This window comes from Brassica napus, chromosome A5, assembly GCF_020379485.1.
Source record: "Brassica napus cultivar Da-Ae chromosome A5, Da-Ae, whole genome shotgun sequence".
NCBI classification, from domain to species: domain Eukaryota; kingdom Viridiplantae; phylum Streptophyta; class Magnoliopsida; order Brassicales; family Brassicaceae; genus Brassica; species Brassica napus.
This window is the reverse complement of record NC_063438.1, coordinates 2,851,849-2,865,818: the sequence shown is the minus strand read 5'-3', so window position 1 is coordinate 2,865,818 and position 13,970 is coordinate 2,851,849. Positions and strand designations below refer to the sequence as shown.

Sequence of the window (13,970 nt, the reverse complement as noted above, 5' to 3'; positions counted from 1 at the left end):
TAAGGAGTATTGATTGGGCCACTCCAAGGAAGGGGATTGGGCATATGTGCATGTGGAACTTGGGTTTGAGCATTAAAAAGAAAATAGCCCACAAAAATCAATATGCACAATGATGATGGTTGATGAATCTATCGTCGTCGAGTGGGGAACGGGTGTTAATACGGCAAATGGGTGTGATGATTATGAGAAGAAGAAGCCAAATCGGTGGTTTCGTTTTCTAAATTTAATGTGTTTTGGCTTTTGCTTCTACTCCTACTCGAGTACTCTCATGACTTTTTCCCCACTCACTACTACAACTACTACTACACAAGACAAAACATACATTTACATTTGTATGTGTTAAATAAAAGTCACTGCACCCGATTCGGTTGCATTCATTTCACACTTTTCTCCTCTTATTTCGATGTTTCAGAACCATTTTTTTAAACTCAAGCTCCCTACCTCACGTGACCCATCATGAACCATGATTCCCTCTTGTTACCTTTTTGCATTATCTTCCCTGTCAACTCATATGAGCTTTAGTCTCTTTTGGAACAGATTTAGTTAGGATTTTAATTATAAAAGAGAATGAAACATACTAGAGAATTGTATTAATTATAAGAGGATATAAGGAACTAAAGAAGATATACACGATTGCCTAACACATGTTGTAAGCAGAATCTATGTTATTATCGTAGAATGAATATTGTAATCTACGGGGAAAAAGAAAAGAAAAACAAATAGTGTAACTGGCGACCACAATGAGTTGGAGTAAATTAAATAAAACTTTAGAACGTAAGTCTTGTTGTGCATATTTAACGGTGATTAACCATCATTAGATATGACTTTCAATAGAGTTGAAAATTCTGGCTGGATCAACAATATCTACCTTGGAGGCTCTTGTACGTAATCTTTTTCCTTCGTGAAAAAGGCAAAAAAAATTGAGACAAAGACTTGATGATTAAAAAGGTTTGAAGTAAAGAGAAACAATTGTACTTCTGAGGAAGATCGAGGTTTTCACGTACTCTTAACCTTTTTGACTTCTTTGCCTCCCCAACTAATCATGATTTGACCCTTTTTCCAGTAAAAAAAATCTGCCAAATCGCTTCATAAAACTCAAGAACTATTATTAAAAATCAAAGATTAGTCACATAGATGATATAATAACCAGTTTATTGTTTAGTAAATGTGTAACGGTATTGAAGTAAAAGTAAGTGTGTAACGGTGAACATAATGTTGGAGCAAGAGTCGAGCCTGGTTTCGAATGTTGCTTTGGTGGTATTAACTTATAATTGTAATTGTCATGAGATTCATAAATTCCATTCTTATCTGATAAATATTTGCTTGTACTAGTGATTTATATTCATTAAAAAAAATAATATATATATATATATATACTATATATGGAAACAATAGTTGTTAATGTACGAATAACCAAATGATTCACAGATTTGACTAACTGTCACATAGACCCATCAACCATGTGATTAAGTTGACAAAACATGCAAACAAACAAATCAATAACAAAAGTTGAATAGTTTGTTTAGTCGTGTGTACCTATTAACGGTGAGTTTGAGCTTTTTAGGAAACATCCTAAATTCTTCTAAATAGTACAATTAACTAATCAATCAGTCTAAAATAATTAAAAAATATATATATAGTAGAGATGGAGACTATTTTTGTTTACTTGTTCTTCTTCATTGCATCTTCAGAAAAAATTTCAACTTCATCTTCTCCCTGTCCCTTTGTAATCATGATTCTTCTTTTGCCATCATTACCTTCAAAAGAAGCCTCTCTCTCTCTCTTCTCTCTCCAAAAAAATGCAAAAAACTTTCATCTATATAACGCCTCTATATCCATCTCTCCAGCTACCCAAACACTTCTCACTTCTTCTTGTCTCTCTCTCTTGAATCTCCAAAGATGTGTTTGAGTTCTTCACAACCATTCTCAGACACACCCACGAAATTAGTTTTGTACCTCAAAACACAAACCCACGTTCGTATCCCTCGCCTATCCAGGTTTCGATCTCCATCATCACACACTATCTATAATTGACTCTATAATGAAGTCACTACTGTGTTTACGTGCTTTATTCTTTAATTTTCCAGGAGGAGAAGGATGTGGAGGAAAGAAAAAGAGATGGAGATGAAAAATATAAGGCTTTACATGGAGAACCAATACATCATACAAGAGAATGAGAAACTCAAGAAGAAAGCTCTTCTTCTTCACCAAGAAAACAAAGCTCTCTTCTCTCAGCTTCAGACCAAAAAAGTGTCACATGTTCCATAAACAAAAACCTTACCATCATCAACAACAAGCACCAAGATCATATCCTTCTGCTTCTTCTTTAGTGAGTCAATAATAATAAAAATCTAAGGGCTCTAAACACACACCAGGTCCTATTATCTAAGTGGGTCTTATAAGTTAGAATCAAGGGTTTAGTGTCATTGGGGTATACATCTAATTTATTTGTTTCTTTTTTAATAGTTTCATCTCCTTGTTATCTTTTTAGTCTTTTTAGTATATGTTTATTCATCTTTTTAATATATGTAATCTCCGCATGTGTGTTCTTTTGTTAATGGTTAATCTACCTTTTAGCTATTTTTTTCTGTTGGTTTCTAATTTGCTACTCTCTACTCAACATGTCAATCTTACCAAAGAGCGTATGGCTAGAAGAGTAACCGGTAGTATTCAAAGATGGACCAAGATATCAAAGTCATGCCATTTCAACCAATAGAACCAAACAAGCGTGCCGTTTCTAACCAACAGTTTTAAAACAGAGTAAAAGTATATTCCCTCTGTTTCTTATAGACATTTTTTAGAAAAAAAAAATTGTTTCAAAAAAATAAATTTTTTACATTTTCAAAACATTAATTAATAAAAAATTGTACTTTTTAAAAAGTACAATTGTGTTTAATAAAATCTCATTGGTTAAAAATTATTGAGAATAGTTAATTAAAAAAAACAATGTATTGAAAAATACAATTTTAAATGTTTTCTTAATAAGTGTGAGAAAACTATAACATAGATCTTTTAAGAACAGAGAGAATATATCATAAGTTCATAACAAACAGAGACCAGAACATATGATGAAATCATTCAAATGAGTTTCATTCATCAGCTACATAAACCAAAAAGTATAAAACCATCTCTTCCTTCTTCATTAAATACCAAACAAAACAACCAAAAGATTCAAGAAAGTACTAGTATAATATGCTTAATATCGACCAATAAGGATAAAGTCATCATCATCAAGAGCCTGAACATCCCTCTCACCAACAAAATGCTCCCTCCCAATCTCCTCCACCATCCTCACAAACTCAACCCTCTTAGCCAAAGGCAACGGAACATACGGCAACCTAAAAACGGGCCTCGCCACACCGAGCTGGGCCAAAGCAGTGTTGAGCCCAATCGGGTTCGGCTCCCGGAACAGCCACCCCATCAACGGCCTCAGCTTCTCGTTCAACTCCGAGTCCTTCCCTTCAAACATCAGCTTCCTCATCAAACCAGGAACCAAGTTACTCGTAACCGATATAACCCCCGTCGCTCCATAGTCCCACCTCGAGTCATGACACTCGTCATCGTTCCCGCTCCACACAGAAACCCCATTCTCCGTATACTCCTGGACCCTCTCGTTCCCAACGCACTCCTTCACGCCAGCTAAACTAGCACTCCTAGAAAGCTCGAAAACGACACGTGGCGGTATGTCCTGCCCGGTTCGACCGGGGACGTTGTAGATGATCGTGGGCCCCATGTGGAGAACCGACTGAAAATGTGATATCATTCCGTCTATAGATGTTTTGCCGTAGTAAGGGTTGATGTGGAGGGCGGCGTGACCCCGACGGCGAAGCCTTGCTCGGTGGCGTGGATGGCTTCTCTGGTGGAGTTGCTTCCCGTGTTGCCGATGACTTTGATGCTTGCGCCGAAGCAGTTGACGGTGTGGCCTATGAGCATGATGTGCTCGTCCCAGCTCATGAGCTGGCCTTCGCCGGTCGTGCCGCCGACGATGACGCCTTGAGCGCCGTTTTGGATTTGGATGTTGATGAGGTCGTCGTAGGCTTCGAGGTCGAATCTCCCGTCGGGGAGGTAAGGCGTTTTGATGGCTGTGATGAGTCGTAGGGCTTTTATGTCATCTGTATTGGTCCTGGCATTAGCACGAAAACAAACTTTATAGATTCATCTAAAAAAGTCTTTGGGTCCGAATGGTAACATCTGTCCCGCACCGCGCAGTTAACAGTAACAAAAATCTCTACATATACTATATATCTATACGTTTTTATAACTGTCAGAACCTCTCAATCCGCTGTTACCATTCGAAGCTTTTATTTATTTATTTATTTATTTATCAGACAGACCTGTTTTTGACCTCTAAGCTGCGCATAGGGAGGTGGAAGTTGGGTACCACAGCTGCTATTGGAGAGATCCATTTCGAGCTCTTTCTGTGTTATGAAGACATACATAGAAGAAGAGGTGTTTAAGGTCGTAATGTCTAGTAATTAATCTAAATGACTAGGCTTTATAGTCTTAACGCAAAAAACGTTACCTATATGCAAATGTATTTGAATATATATAAGAGGAGAAGAGAAGGAAACCTCTTGTAGGCCTGGAATGGCCTTGGACAGGGGAAGTGTAGAGCAGAGTCTATAGAACACAAGCCGTAACCTTTCAAAGCAGCCATCTCACGGTAACAAAATTTACCAAACGTCAGATTATAAAATCGGAACTCAATTCTCAGAACAAAGTGAAGCGTTGACGGAGATGTGAAGCGATAGAGAGAATCGTTGGACGGAGATGTGAAGCGATAGAGAGGCTTATGAGCATAATGACGATAGAGATTCCGATAAGGAGGAGGAAGCGGCGGTAGAGATGGACGGAGGATGAAGAACTAGAGACGGGGGATTATATTCAGACAAAGAGCCTTCGTAGGGTTTTGTTTTGTCTCTCTCGAGAGAGCTTCTGCGATATTGCCACGTGGAGATTGAGTCATCGACACGTACAAAGATTAGTATGGACTAACTTTTTGTCTTAGCAGCCTTCTGGAATGGAGTACTTTTTAGATCAAAACAATGGTTTATAATTTTGATTAATGTATTATGCATATAATTAAGCTCATGCAATGCACGTTCATGTACATTCGGTCCATCGTGGCTGCTCCTCACAAGTAACAATATAGTTTTCTTAAAGTCAATTGTGTTTTTTGGTCTATAATACTAGTGTCTATTGTCTAATAATAACACACATTAAGATTCTGTAATCAAAGACTTTTGAAATGTTTAACACTACTAACCTCTATCCAGTAAGAGCGTTAAGAAAACAGAACACTCCCTTATGAGCCCATTATAGGCCCAATAAATTATGGCCTAACCGAGTCAAAGATTAATAGGCCCAACTTAAAGTTTGGAAACCTGAATCTTATTCGTTTACAACGTTACGGAAAGAAAAATAAAAACGGAGTCTAGTTTTTTTGTAAATTATCAGTGAATGATCTGGTTCATAACTCATAAGCACTACTAACAATGACCACATTCGTTGATAAACAACTGTTAATGTTCAATCAAGAAACACGAATCCGAACATAACTAATATGTCTAATAAATAATATATCGAATTGGAGATAGACCCACTTCAGTTATAGTGGATTTATTTTGGGTTTTGTATATAGTGTAATCATTGAACTTGAAAGTCAAACAATCTATTTTATGTGTAACTCATAATGCCGACAAAAATTTGAAGTTTAGCATGTAAGAGAGTTTAAAATATACATATATATATATATATATATAATTTGGATAGAAATTTTAAAACAACACTAAAAATTATATGCTTCAGTACATTAACCATTACTGAAAAACTAAATATTAATTGTAGGGATTAACACATAGATTGTGATAAAATTTCAAAAAATATGATAATACTATTTAATGCATAGTTGTATCATGAACTAACATATGATGATGGTCAAAGAGGTTTGGAACTTTTTTTGTCTCCGTTTCTCTAAAATAAGGATTCTATTGTGGTTTGTCCACTTATTTAGGGAACATATGAAGGTTTACTAAATTAATAGATAAAAAATAGAACGACGCCTATTTACGATGTAAGAGAGTTTAGAATACATAAATACAAATATAAAATATGGTTATAAATTTTAAAACAACACTAAAAATTATAAATTTCAGTATATTAACCATTTACCGAAAAACTGAATTTTTTATAGTGGTTAATACATAGATTTTGAAAAAAAAATCATAAAATATGATAATATTGTTTTAATGCATAGTTCTATCATGAAATAATATATGATGATGGTCAGAGAGGTTTGAAACTTTCTTTTCTCTTCTTTTCTTTAAAACATCGATTTTATTGTGGTTTGTCGTTTGATATAGGGAGCATATGAAGTTCTACTAAATTAATTGATAAAAAAATAGAACGACCCCCATTTACCATGTAAGATAGTTTAGAATACATTAATAAAAATATAGAATGTGGTTAGAAATTTGAAAACAACACTTCAAATTATAGGCTTTAGTAGATTAACCATTTACCGAAAAACTGCATATTTTGTAGTGGATAACACATAGATTTTGAGAAAAATTTAAAAAATATGACAATATTGTTTTAGTGCCTAGTTGTATCACCAAATAACATATGATGATGGTCAGAGAGGTTTGAAACCTTTTTTCCATTATTTTCTCTAAAATAGCGATTTTATTGTAGTTTGTCAACTGATTTAGGGCGCATATGAAGTTTTACTAAATTAATTGATAAAAAAATAGAATGATGCCTATGTACCATAAAAGAAACTTTAAAATACATTAATACAAAAGTATAATATGGTAAGAAAATTAAAAACAACCCTAACAATTATAGGCTTCAGTATATTAACCATTTACCGAAAAACTGAATATTTTGTAGGGGTTAACACATAGATTCTGAAAAAAATTCAAAAAATATGACAATATTGTTTTAATGCATAGTTGTATCATGAATTAAGATATGATGATGATCAAAGAGGTTTGCAATCTTTGTTGTCTCTGTTTCTCTAGAATAGAGATTTTATTGTGGTTTATCCACTAATTTAGGAAGCATCTAAAGTTTTACTAAACTAATTGATAAAAAAATAGAATGACGCCCATTTACCATGTAAAAGAACTTAGAATACATTAACAAATGTAGAATATGATTAGAAATTAACACTAAAAACTATAGGTTTCAGTATATTAACCATTTACCGAAAAACTGAATATTAATTGTAGGGATTAACACATAGATTGTGAGAGAAATTTAAAAAATATGATAATATTATTTAATGCGTAGTTGTATCTAACATATGATGATGGTCAGAGAGGTTTGGAACTTTTGTTATCTCTTTTTCTCTAGAATAGGGATTATATTGTGGTTTGTCCACTGATTTGGAGAGCATATGAAGTTTTACAAAATTAATAGATAAAAAATAGAATGTCGCCTATTTACGATGTAAGAGAGTTTAGAATACATAAATACAAATATAGAATGTGGTTAGAAATTTTAAAACAACACTTAAAATTATAGGCTTCAGTATATTAACCATTTACCGAATTGAATATTTTATAGTGGTTAATACATAGATTTTGAAAAAAATTCAAAAAATATGACAATATTGTTTTAATACATAGTTGTATCATGAAATAATATATGATGATGGTTAGAGAGGTTTGGAACTTTTTTTCCTCTTATTTTCTCTAAAACATCGATTTTATTGTGGTTTGTCCAATGATATATGGAGCATATGAAGTTTTACTAAATTAATTATAAAAAAATATAACGACGCCCATTTACCATGTAAGAGAGTTTAGAATACATTAATAAAAATATAGAATGTGGTTAGAAATCTTAAAACAACACTTCAAATTATAGGTTTTAATAGATTAACCATTTATCGAAAAACTGAATATTTTGTAATGGTTAACACATAGATTTTAAAAAAAAAATAAAAAAATATGACAATATTGGTTTAGTACATAGTTGTATCATCAAATAACATATGATGATGGTCAGAGAGGTTTGAAACCTTTTCTCTATTCTTTTCTCTAAAATAGCGAATTTATTATGGTTTGTCAACTGATTTAGGGAGCATATGAAGTTTTACTAAATTAATTGATAAAAAATAGAATGATGCCCATGTACCATGAAAGAGACTTTAAAATACATTAATAAAAATTATAATGTGGTAAGAAAATTAAAAACAACCTTAAAAATTATAGACTTCAGTATATTAACCATTTACCGAAAAACTGAATATTTTGTAAGTGTTAACACATAGATTTTAAGAAAAATTTTAAAAATATGACAATATTATTTTAATGCATAGTTGTATCATGAAATAATATATGATGATGGTCAGAGATGTTTGGAACTTTTTTTCTCTTTTTTTCTCTAAAACATTGATTTTATTGTTGTTTATCCACTCATATAGGGAGCATATGAAGTTTTACTAAATTAATTGATAAAAAATAGAATGACGCTCATTTACAATGTAAGAGAGTTTAGAATAAATTAATACAAATATAGAATATGGTTATAAATTGTAAAACAACACTAAAAATTATAGGTTTTAGTAGATTAACCATTTACTGAAAACTGAATATTTTGTAATGGTTAACATATAAATTTTGAGAAAAAATTAAACAAATATGGAAATATTGTTTTAGTGCATAGTTGTATCATCAAATAACATATGATGATGGTCAGAGAGGTTTGAAACCTTTTTTCTATTATTTTCTCTAAAATAGCGATTTTATTGTGGTTTGTCAAGTGATTTATGGAGCACATGAAGTTTTACTAAATTAATTGATAAAAAAATAGAATGATGCCCATGTACCATGAAAGAGACTTTAAAATACATTAATAAAAAATTATAATGTGGTAAGAAAATTAAAAATAACCCTAAAAATTATAGGCTTCAGTATATTAACCATTTACCGAAAAACTGAATATTTTGTAGGGGTTAACACATAGATTTTGAAAAAAATCAAAAAATATGATAATATTATTTAATGCAAAATTGTCTCATGAACAACATATGATGATGGTCAAAGAGGTTTGTAACCTTTTTTGTCTCTGTTTCTCTAGAATATAGATTTTATTATAGTTTGTCCACTAATTGAGAGAGCATATGAATTTTTACTAAAATAATTGATAAAAAAATAGAACGACGTTCATTTACCATGGAAGAGAGTTTAGAATATATTAATACAAATATTGAATGTGGGTAGATATTTTAAAACAATACTAAAAATTATAGGTTTCAGTATATTAACCATTTACCGAAAAACTGAATATTATTTGTAGGGGTTAACACATAGGTTTTGAGAAAAATTCAAAACAAATATGACAATATTGTTTTAATGCATAGTTGTATCATGAAATAACAAATGATGATGGTCAGAGAGGTTTGAAACATTTATTCTCTTCTTTTATCTAAAATGGTGATTTTATTGTGGTTTGTCAACTGATTTAGGGAGCATATGAAGTTTTACTAAATTAATTAATAAAAAATAGAATGATGTCCATGTACCATGAAAGAGATCTTAAAATACATTAATACAAAAGTAGAATGTAGTTAGAAATTTTAAAATAACCCTAAAAATTATAGGCTTCAGTATATTAACCATTTACTGAAAAACTGAATATTTTGTAAGGACATATAGATTTTGAGAAAATTTCAAAAAATAGGATAATATTATTTAATGCATAGTTGTATCATGAACTAACATATGATGATGGTCAGAGAGGTTTGGAGCATTTGTTGTCTCCGTTTCTCTAGAATAGTGATTTTATTGTGGTTTGTCCACTGATATAAGGAGCATATGAAATTTTACTAAATTAATTGATAAAAATAATAGAACGACGCCCATATACCATGTAAAAGAGTTTAGAATACATTAATAATATGGTTAGAAATTTTAAAACAACACTAAAAATTATAGGCTTCGGTTTATTAACCATTTATCGAAAAACTGAATATTTTGTAGGGGTGTAAACACATAGATTTTGAAAACAAAATCAAAAAATATGATAATATTGTTTTAATGCATAGTTATATCATGAACTAACATATGATGATGGTCAGAGAGGTTTGGAACATTTGTTGTCTCTGTTTCTCTAGAATAGAGATTTTATTGTGGTTTGTCCATTGATTTACGGAGCATATGAAGTTTTACTAAATTAATTGAAAAAAATATAACGACGCTCATTTACCATGTAAGAGAGTTTAGAATACATTGATACAGATATATAATGTGGATAGAAATTTTTAAAACAACACTGAAAATTATATGCTTCGGTATATTAACCATTTACTGAAAAACTAAATATTTTCTAGGGGTTTGTTAATACATAGATTTTGAGAAAATTAAAAAAAATATAAAAATATTGTTTTAATGCATAGTTGTATTATGAACTAACATATGATGATGGTCATAGAGGTTGGGAACATTTGTTGTCCCTGTTTCTCCAGAATAGAGATTTTGTTGTGGTTTGTCGATTGATTTACGGAGTTTATGAAGTTTTACTAAATTAATTGATAAAAAAATAGAGCGACGCCCATTTACCATGTAAGAGAGTTTCGAATACATTAATACAAATATAGAATGTGTTAGAAATTTTAAAACAACACTAAAAATTATAAGCTTCAATATATAAAATTTAATATTTTAATATACACATGGATTTTGAGAAAAATTCAAAAAATATTACAATGTTCTTTTAATGCATAGTTGTATCATAAAATAATATATGATTATGATGAGAGAGTTTTGGAACATTTTCTGTCTTTTTTTCTCTAAAATAACGATTTTATTGTGGTTTGTCCACTAATTTATGGAGCATATGAAGTTTTATTAAATTAATTGATAAAAAAAATAGAACGACGCCTATTTACCATGTAAAAGAGTTTAGAATACATTAATACAAATATGGAATATGATTAGAAATTAAAAACAACACTAAAAATTAGAGACTTTAGTATATTAACCATTTACCGAGAAACTGAATATTAATTGTAGGGGTTAACACGTAGATTGTAAGAAAAATTCAAAAAATATGATAATATTATTTAATGCATAGTTGTATCATTAACTAAAATATAAACATCTTTGATCATCATCATATGTTAGTTCATGATACAACTATGCATTAAAACAAAATTATCATATTTTTTAAAATTTTCTCAAAATCTATGTGTTAACCCCCTATAAAATATTCAGTTTTTGGTAAATGGTTAATATACAGAAGCCCATAATTTTTAGAGTTGTTTTAAAATTTCTTTCCACATTATATATTTATATTAATGTATTCTAAATTCTCTTACATGGGAAATGAACGTCGTTCTATTTTTTTATCAATTAATTTAGTAAAACTTCATATGCTCACTATATCAGTGCACAAACCACAATAAAATTGCTGGTTTAGAGAAAAGAAGAAAAAAAAGGTTCCAAACCTCTCTAACCATCATCATATGTTAGTTCATGATACAACTATGCATTAAAACAATAATATCATATTTTTTTGAATTTTTTTCAAAATCTATGTGTTAACCCGAGTTGCCGTCAGTATATTAGACCATGATTAACCCATGCTCTTGAGGTGGGATTCTTAACTTCGGTTAAGAACCGTTTCTTTGCTTCGGTTGAGAACCGTTTCTTAGCTTTTAACTAAGAAAAGCTAAGAACTGTCTCTTAAATAAGAGATATAAGGGCATCCGCATTGCTAGATATGCAATTGCATATCTTAGTATTACTTTAATAATATAATTAGATTAAGAGATTTTGGTAAGATACATGATTAAAAGTAGAGATTATTGGTAGATGTTTTGGTAGGTTCTTAGCAAAATTGTAAATTTTGTTTTTTTTTGAAAATTGATTGGTTGGATTTTACAATAAAACATATAACATTAAACATAAGAACATTACAAAGTTAAAAAAAAAAGAAAATTACAAAGTTGAAAAAAAATTCACCGGAGATTACAATCACCCTCTCACGGTTACTTTCTTACACTCAGCTAACAACCTAGCTTGAGCTTCTCAAGAACAGAGAAGAACAACAAGAAAGAGGAGATATACAAGAGGAACCCAAGAAGAACTCTACACCAAGCTCTCTCTCTCTCTCTCTCTCTCTCTCTCTCTCTCTCTCTCTCTCTCTCTCTCTCTCTCTCTCTCTCTCTCTCTCTCTCTCTCTCTCTGAGTCACCAGGAACATCCCTCTTGGACTGCCCTGGATTGGCTGCAATCTCGGCAGCTAGTTGACTGCTAAGGCTTATCTGGAGAAGATGAAGAAACAAGTATTTATAGCTAGGGCTTTAGTGAGAACCCTCTGATAGAATCAGATACTATACTTATGCAGAAATATTTCCTACAGCACCAAAGTGCTGAAGATACGTTCTCCAAAGTGAGCACTTTGAACCTGTAGATCATTTCAACATGTTCTGCAGTCCTTCACCACAATTCACTTCAATTTTGGATCACACATCAACACAGACCAATGCTTTTACTATTTAACCTCATTAAAACGTTTACCTACCCAACGATCTAAGGCAAAAACATCCTTTCTTTATATTCACAGAACTCATTTTCTCATTGTAAAGCAAACAATGAACAACTCAAGTTTAAAAATCTAAACTTTATAACGAACCATTCTTTGTCCTAAGGAACACATAAACAACTCATCGATTAAACAAAAGAAAACATGTTTAATTTACATAACAAGTCAAGAAAATTACCAACCCATTCTTAACAACTCTACTAAAGGAATCGATTAACACAAAAACAACTCAAGTTTAATTAACAACCATACAAATCCGAAGAAAACTTTTACTCCAACGAATTCACAAATCAGTCAATTAACTCACTAATAAGACAATGAATAAGTCAATTCCACTTCCTACCAATCATACAACAAGCAAACGGAGTAGAGAGAACGAAGACACACCTGGTTTCGGAGGAGAAGGTTTCGATGTGAGAGAGAAGTGGGAGACGTTGAGAATCGTCACCGATTTCGATTATCCCACTACAATACCCAAGCATGCAAGACCGAATCAAACCCACAAACCAAAAAAAAAAAAAAAGATCGGTGATTAAATCTGGGAAAATCGCAACAGAGAGATCAGAGAAGAACACGTACCAGCGGTATATTAGATTCGGCGGATAGGATGACGATTTAACGAGAGCTCGGTGTCGATTTTTTCTTGCGAGATTGCGAGACTGAATTCGCCGTCGAGATTGAGGAAAGAGAGAGAGAGAGAGAGGAGACGAGAAGAATGAAGTCGAGAATGCTCTATATGTTTCCTCTACCTCTACCCCTTCAGTCTTCCTCTCATCTCTTGACACGTGCTACCCAAGGACGCGTAAGAAAAGTTCTAATTTTGTTAACGTCCCACGATTATTAGCTTAATTTGTATTTATTTTTTTGCCTCTTATTTGTTAAGATACGTCATTAGATGCACCGATGTGCATGTCCTAAGAGCATAAATATCGCTGGTTTCTAAAGGAGGTTTTTGAACTGTTTGTGGCCCCACTGACGCGTGGATCCCACAAAAAATTTAGAAACCGATCTCTAAAATCACGAAATAATGATCGGTTTTTGGGGAGTTTTTGCATTGTTTGCGGGCCCTACCGATACGTGGCTGCCCGCGATTAGTTTATTTTTTAATTTTTTTTAGAAAACAAAAAGAAAAAAAAAATTCTCAAGATTCCGGTAATTATGGTTTAAGAGACAGTTTTTAGTCGAAAAATATAAAAAAAAATGTCAAAACATGAGTTAAGAATCACAAATTAAAAGCCCAGATTAATCATGTTCTTAATAGACAACATATAAGAATGTATATCATCCACCATAAACATAATTGCGCAACATAATTGCGCAGGCTATGTTCAAATTATATTTGTCGTTATAATTATATGATTGATAGTAATCGTTCGGACAGCAAAAAAAATAGAGAGAGCGATCGATAGGTTATAG

At 31.8% G+C, this 13,970-nt stretch overlaps 1 pseudogene; it reads right to left on the bottom strand.

Annotated features, from left to right (window-relative positions):
• Positions 1-3,054: 3,054 nt before the first annotated feature.
• Positions 3,055-4,945, bottom strand: LOC106450898 (annotated as a pseudogene).
• Positions 4,946-13,970: the final 9,025 nt, after the last annotated feature.